General features: G+C 48.8%; 1 non-coding gene across 1 annotated transcript; it reads right to left on the bottom strand.

Annotated features, from left to right (window-relative positions):
- Positions 1 to 3,309: 3,309 nt before the first annotated feature.
- Positions 3,310 to 3,381, bottom strand: TRNAA-UGC (transfer RNA alanine (anticodon UGC)). Its single transcript has one exon. It is a non-coding gene; the product is annotated as a tRNA-Ala (tRNA).
- Between the last annotated feature and the right edge of the window lie 4,576 nt (positions 3,382 to 7,957).

Raw genomic sequence — 7,957 nt, 5'->3', positions numbered from 1 at the left:
TCCGCTGGTGGTACCGGGCAAGAGGCTGCATGAGTGTTTGAGTGTGAGAGTGAGTGTGTGACTGTGACTGTGAGAGTGTGTGTGGTGTGACGGTGTTCCGCTGGTGGTACCGGGCAAGAGGCTGCATGAGTGTTTGAGTGTGAGAGTGAGTGTGTGACTGTGACTGTGAGAGTGTGTGTGGTGTGACGGTGTTCCGCTGGTGGTACCGGGCAAGAGGCTGCATGAGTGTTTGAGTGTGAGAGTGAGTGTGTGACTGTGACTGTGAGTGTGTGTGTGGTGTGACGGTGTTCCGCTGGTGGTACTGCGCAATAGGTTGGTACCAGCAGCAGTTTCCATATTGAGACCTCCATCACTTGGGTGTCCCAATATGGCGGTCGGTGAACTTCCTCCACTTGAAATTCTGGGATACGGTGACATCCGGACAGAACAGGAAATGAAAACATTAAAAAGGCAATTATAGACATGGATATGTATATATATATATATACCAGGATGGCACTGGAGATAATGAACTTATTACCAAGATGGAGGACATTACCAGGACACTGGACCTATTACCGGAATGGGAGGCGTATACCGGAGCTTCTCACGACTCTAGAATACTTTATAACACCAGCTTGAAAAATGATTGTAAAATCCGAAATGTTGTTGTGCATCATATTGCATCATAGTGCTTCTGTGCGTGGAAATGACCCCCCGATCCCCCCATACCGCGCACTGTCCTCCCTCCGAACCGGTATTAGGCTGTCTGCCCACGTTGCGTTTGTTTTTGCGGCCGCAGAAACGCTAAAAAAAAGCTTAAAAACGCGCCCCCATGCAATCCTATGGGATTCCACAATTGCTGTGCCCACACTGTGGATTTTACCGCTGCGGAATCGCATAGTGATTCCACCGCCATAGCATTGCATTGAAACGCTGACTTTAGCCATGTGGCGATGCCCACCATGTGTAAAGTGAGCGCGTCACGTGCGGATGGTGCCCAGGGTCTGGAGGAGAGGAGACTGTCCCCCATGCCCTGGGTACCATAGCCCTGTTAAAAAAAACAGCTAAAATATAATAAATCGGGATATACTCACCCTCTGACGGCCCCGGAGCCCTCCCGCCTCTCAGCCATGCTGCCAGAATCTTCCGTTCCCAGGGATGCATTGTGCGAATGACCTCTGATGGCGTAGCGGTCTCGGGTGAAGTTACGTCATCAGCGGTCATTGTCGCAAGGCATCTCTGGGAACGGAAGATTCTGGCAGCCTGGCTGAGAGGCGGGAGGGCTCCGGGGCCGTCAGAGGGTGAGTATATCCCGATTTTCTATTTTTTTAATTATTTTTAACATTCTATTTTTTATTATTGATGCTGCATAGGCGGAATCAATAGTAAAAAGTTGGTCACACATGTCAAACACTATGCTTCACAAGTGTGACCAACCTGTCAATCACTCTTCCAAGCGATGCTTCAAATCGCTTGGAAAGAGCAAGCATTCTGCAAGCTAAAAATGCTTCCAAAAACCTAGTGTTTTGCGTGAAAAAGCATGTGAATTCCGCATACGTTTTCCCCGCAGCAGGGAGTTGTGGAAATGCTTTGGACATTTCCGCAGCATTTCTGCGACGTGGGCACATAGCCTAACAGAAGAAGAAGTAAGCAGGCTCCTTGCATCTTCTCGCCCAACCACTTGCACCAGTGACCCCATTCTATCACATCTCCTCCAGTACCTTTCCCCTGCTGTCACCACTCACCTAACTAAAATATTTAACCTCTCTCTTCTGGTATCTTTCCCTCCTCATTTAAGCATGCCATCATACATCCACTACTTAAAAAACCATCCCTCGACCAAAACTGTGCCACTAACTATAGACCTGTCTCTAATCTTCCCTTCATCTCTAAACTCCTGGAACGCCTGGTCCACTCCTGTCTTATCCGCTATCTCTCAGAAAACTCTGTTCTCGACCCTCTCCAATCCGGTTTCCGCTCTTTACACTCTACTGAAACTGCCCTCACTAAAGTCTCTAATGATCTGCTAACAGCTGAATCAAATGGTCATTACTCCATGCTAATTCTCTTGGATCTCTCTGCAGCATTCGACACTGTGGATCATCAGCTCCTCCTCACTATGCTCCGTTCCATTGGCCTCAAGGACACCGTTCTCTCCTGGTTCTCCTCCTATCTCTCCGACCGCTCCTTTACTGTTTCTTTTGTCGGTTCCTCCTCCTCTCACCTTCCCCTTACTGTTGGGGTTCCTCAAGGATCGGTTCTAGGCCCCCTCCTCTTCTCCTTGTACACTGCCCCTATTGGTCAAACAATCAGTAGATTTGGTTTCCAGTACCATCTCTATGCTGATGACACCCAATTATACGCTTCTTCTCCTGACATCACGCCAGCCTTTCTAGAAATCACCGGCGATTGTCTAAACGCTGTGTCTAGCATCATGTCCTCACTATATCAGAAACTGAACTGGTCAAAGACTGAACTCCTGGTGTTTCCTCCCTCTACTAATGTACCTACACCCGACATTGCCATTTCTGTGTGTGGCTCCACTATTACTCCCCAGCAACATGCCCGCTGTCTTGGGGTCATACTTGATTCCGAGCTTTCCTTTGCCCCCACATCCGATCACTGGCTCGCTCTTGTCATCTGCACCTCAAAAACATTTCTAGAATTCGACCTTTTCTTACTTTTGACTCTGCAAAAACTCTTACTGTTTCTCTTATTCATTCTCATCTCGACTATTGTAACTCTCTTCTAATCGGTCTCCCTCTTACCAAACTCTCCCCCCTCCAATCCGTCCTGAATGCTGCAGCCAGGATCATATTCCTCACCAATCGTTACACCGATGCCTCTACCTTGTGCCAGTCGTTACACCGATGCCTCTACCTTGTGCCAGTCGTTACACCGATGCCTCTACCTTGTGCCAGTCGTTACACTGATGCCTCTACCTCCTTCCACCTGCCAGCATCAGATCTGCATCTTTGAAATCGTTGTGCGGAGCCTACAAATCTGGGAGCAGCGTCAGGTAGGGGGAGGCTCAGGGGCAATCATTTTACAGCCTCAGAATAAGTGGCGAGGTCGCTGGTCCAGGGGCCTACAAATACAATCTGCTCCTCTGTAGTCTCTAGCTATGTCAGTCTGTACATGTATTGTGCTGGTACAGCGCCCCCTGGTGTCCGACAGCTATTCTACATAGAATTTTCAGCAAAAGCAAATTTGATATTTAGCGCTGACTGCGGTCTTTATAAATCAAGACAGAAGACTGGTGCATTTCCGCACATTTATCAGATTTCTGAATATTTTTGAAGTTAAATTGTTATTTATCACAAAAAATGGAGATGCCGGGGATTGAACCCGGGGCATCATACATGCAAAGCATGCGCTCTACCACTGAGCTGCATCCCCTGTACACACTATGCAAAGCATGCGCTCCACCACTGAGCTACATCCCCTGTATACACTGTATAAAGCATGGGCTTCACCACTGAGCTACATCCCCTGTACACACTGTGCAAAGCATGCGCTCTACCACTGAGCTACATCCCCTGTATACACTGTGTAAAGCATGCGCTCTACCACTGAGCTACATCCCCTGTACACACTGTGTAAAGCATGCGCTCTACCACTGAGCTACATCCCCTGTACACACTATGCAAAGCATGCGCTCTACCACTGAGCTACATCCCCTGTACACACTGTGCAAAGCATGCGCTCTACCACTGAGCTACATCCCCTGTATACACTGTGCAAAGCATGCGCTCTACCACTGAGCTACATCCCCTGTATACACTGTGTAAAGCATGCGCTCTACCACTGAGCTACATCCCCTGTACACACTGTGTAAAGCATGCGCTCTACCACTGAGCTACATCCCCTGTACACACTGTGCAAAGCATGCGCTCTACCACTGAGCTACATCCCCTGTATACACTGTATAAAGCATGCGCTCCACCACTGAGCTACATCCCCTGTACACACTGTGTAAAGCATGGGCTTCACCACTGAGCTACATCCCCTGTATACACTGTGTAAAGCATGCGCTCTACCACTGAGCTACATCCCCTGTATACACTGTGTAAAGCATGGGCTTCACCACTGAGCTACATCCCCTGTATACACTGTGTAAAGCATGCGCTCTACCACTGAGCTACATCCCCTGTACACACTATGCAAAGCATGCACTCTACCACTGAGCTACATCCCCTGTATACACTGTATAAAGCATGCGCTCCACCACTGAGCTACATCCCCTGTACACACTGTGTAAAGCATGGGCTTCACCACTGAGCTACATCCCCTGTATACACTGTGTAAAGCATGCGCTCTACCACTGAGCTACATCCCCTGTATACACTGTGTAAAGCATGGGCTTCACCACTGAGCTACATCCCCTGTACACACTGTGCAAAGCATGCGCTCTACCACTGAGCTACATCCCCTGTATACACTGTGTAAAGCATGCGCTCTACCACTGAGCTACATCCCCTGTATACACTGTGTAAAGCATGCGCTCTACCACTGAGCTACATCCCCTGTATACACTGTGTAAAGCATGCGCTCTACCACTGAGCTACATCCTCTGTATACACTGTGTAAAGCATGCGCTCTACCACTGAGCTACATCCCCTGTATACGATGTGCAAAGCATGCGCTCTACCACTGAGCTACATCCCCTGTACACACTGTGTAAAGCATGCGCTCTACCACTGAGCTACATCCCCTGTACACACTGTGTAAAGCATGCGCTCTACCACTGAGCTACATCCCCTGTATACACTGTGTAAAGCATGCGCTCTACCACTGAGCTACATCCCCTGTACACACTGTATAAAGCATGCGCTCTACCACTGAGCTACATCCCCTCTACACACTGTGCAAAGCATGGGCTCTACCACTGAGCTACATCCCCTGTATACACTGTGTAAAGCATGCGCTCTACCACTGAGCTACATCCCCTGTATACACTGTATAAAGCATGGGCTCTACCACTGAGCTACATCCCCTGTACAAACTGTGTAACGCATGCGCTCTACCACTGAGCTACATCCCCTGTATACACTGTGTAAAGCATGGGCTCTACCAATGAGCTACATCCCCTGTATACACTGTGTAAAGCATGCACTCTACCACTGAGCTACATCCCCTGTATACACTGTATAAAGCATGCGCTCTACCACTGAGCTACATCCCCTCTACACACTGTGCAAAGCATGGGCTCTACCAATGAGCTACATCCCCTGTATACACTGTGTAAAGCATGCGCTCTACCACTGAGCTACATCCCCTGTATACACTGTATAAAGCATGGGCTCTACCACTGAGCTACATCCCCTGTACAAACTGTGTAACGCATGCGCTCTACCACTGAGCTACATCCCCTGTATACACTGTTTAAAGCATGGGCTCTACCACTGAGCTACATCCCCTGTATACGATGTGTAAAGCATGCGCTCTACCACTGAGCTACATCCCCTGTATACACTGTGTAAAGCATGCGCTCTACCACTGAGCTACATCCCCTGTATACGATGTGTAAGACGTGCGCTCTACCACTGAGCTACATCCCCTGTATACACTGTGTAAAGCATGCGCTCTACCACTGAGCTACATCCCCTGTACAAACTGTGTAAAGCATGGGCTCTACCAATGAGATACATCCCCTGTATACACTGTGTAAAGCATGCGCTCTACCACTGAGCTACATCCCCTGTATACGATGTGTAAGACGTGCGCTCTACCACTGAGCTACATCCCCTGTATACACTGTGTAAAGCATGGGCTCTACCAATGAGATACATCCCCTGTATACACTGTGTAAAGCATGCACTCTACCACTGAGCTACATCCCCTGTATACACTGTGTAAAGCATGGGCTCTACCACTGAGCTACATCCCCTGTATACACTGTGTAAAGCATGCGCTCTACCACTGAGCTACATCCCCTGTATACGATGTGTAAAGCATGGGCTTCACCACTGAGCTACATCCCCTGTATACGATGTGTAAAGCATGCGCTCTACCACTGAGCTACATCCCCTGTATACACTGTGTAAAGCATGCGCTCTACCACTGAGCTACATCCCCTGTATACGATGTGTAAGACGTGCGCTCTACCACTGAGCTACATCCCCTGTATACACTGTGTAAAGCATGGGCTCTACCACTGAGCTACATCCCCTGTATACACTGTGTAAAGCATGCACTCTACCACTGAGCTACATCCCCTGTATACACTGTGTAAAGCATGCGCTCTACCACTGAGCTACATCCCCTGTATACGATGTGTAAAGCATGGGCTCTACCACTGAGCTACATCCCCTGTATACGATGTGTAAAGCATGGGCTCTACCACTGAGCTACATCCCCTGTATACGATGTGTAAGACGTGCGCTCTACCACTGAGCTACATCCCCTGTATACGATGTGTAAAGCATGGGCTCTACCACTGAGCTACATCCCCTGTATACGATGTGTAAGACGTGCGCTCTACCACTGAGCTACATCCCCTGTATACACTGTGTAAAGCATGCGCTCTAGCACTGAGCTACATCCCCTGTATACGATGTGTAAAGCATGCGCTCTACCACTGAGCTACATCCCCTGTATACGATGTGTAAAGCATGGGCTCTACCACTGAGCTACGTCCCCTGTATACACTGTGTAAAGCATGCGCTCTACCACTGAGCTACATCCCCTGTATACGATGTGTAAAGCATGCGCTCTACCACTGAGCTACATCCCCTGTATACGATGTGTAAGACGTGCGCTCTACCACTGAGCTACATCCCCTGTATACACTGTGTAAAGCATGCGCTCTAGCACTGAGCTACATCCCCTGTATACGATGTGTAAAGCATGCGCTCTACCACTGAGCTACATCCCCTGTATACGATGTGTAAAGCATGGGCTCTACCACTGAGCTACGTCCCCTGTATACACTGTGTAAAGCATGCGCTCTACCACTGAGCTACATCCCCTGTATACGATGTGTAAGACGTGCGCTCTACCACTGAGCTATATCCCCTGTATACACTGTGTAAAGCATGCGCTCTACCACTGAGCTACATCCCCTGTATACACTGTGTAAAGCATGCACTCTACCACTGAGCTACATCCCCTGTATACACTGTGTAAAGCATGGGCTTCACCACTGAGCTACATCCCCTGTATACGATGTGTAAAGCATGCGCTCTACCACTGAGCTACATCCCCTGTATACGATGTGTAAGACGTGCGCTCTACCACTGAGCTACATCCCCTGTATACACTGTGTAAAGCATGCGCTCTACCACTGAGCTACATCCCCTGTATACACTGTATAAAGCATGGGCTCTACCACTGAGCTACATCCCCTGTATACGATGTGTAAAGCATGGGCTCTACCACTGAGCTACATCCCCTGTATACACTGTGTAAAGCATGCGCTCTACCACTGAGCTACATCCCCTGTATACACTGTGTAAAGCATGCGCTCTACCACTGAGCTACATCCCCTGTATACACTGTATAAAGCATGCGCTCTACCACTGAGCTACATCCCCTGTACACACTGTGTAAAGCATGCGCTCTACCACTGAGCTACATCCCCTGTATACACTGTGTAAAGCATGGGCTTCACCACTGAGCTACATCCCCTGTATACACTGTGTAAAGCATGCGCTCTACCACTGAGCTACATCCCCTGTATACACTGTGTAAAGCATGGGCTCTACCAATGAGCTACATCCCCTGTATACACTGTGTAAAGCATGGGCTCTACCAATGAGCTACATCCCCTGTATACACTGTGTAAAGCATGGGCTCTACCACTGAGCTACATCCTCTGTATACACTGTGTAAAGCATGCGCTCTACCACTGAGCTACATCCCCTGTATACGATGTGTAAAGCATGCGCTCTACCACTGAGCTACATCCCCTGTACACACTGTGTAAAGCATGCGCTCTACCACTGAGCTACATCCCCTGTATACACTGTGTAAA

The sequence above is a fragment of the Dendrobates tinctorius genome, unplaced genomic scaffold, assembly GCF_039654945.1.
Source record: "Dendrobates tinctorius isolate UK_male_01 unplaced genomic scaffold, ASM3965494v1 ptg000251l, whole genome shotgun sequence".
NCBI classification, from domain to species: domain Eukaryota; kingdom Metazoa; phylum Chordata; class Amphibia; order Anura; family Dendrobatidae; genus Dendrobates; species Dendrobates tinctorius.
The sequence above is the reverse complement of the archived record's forward strand: the minus strand, read 5'-3'. Positions and strand labels throughout refer to the sequence as shown.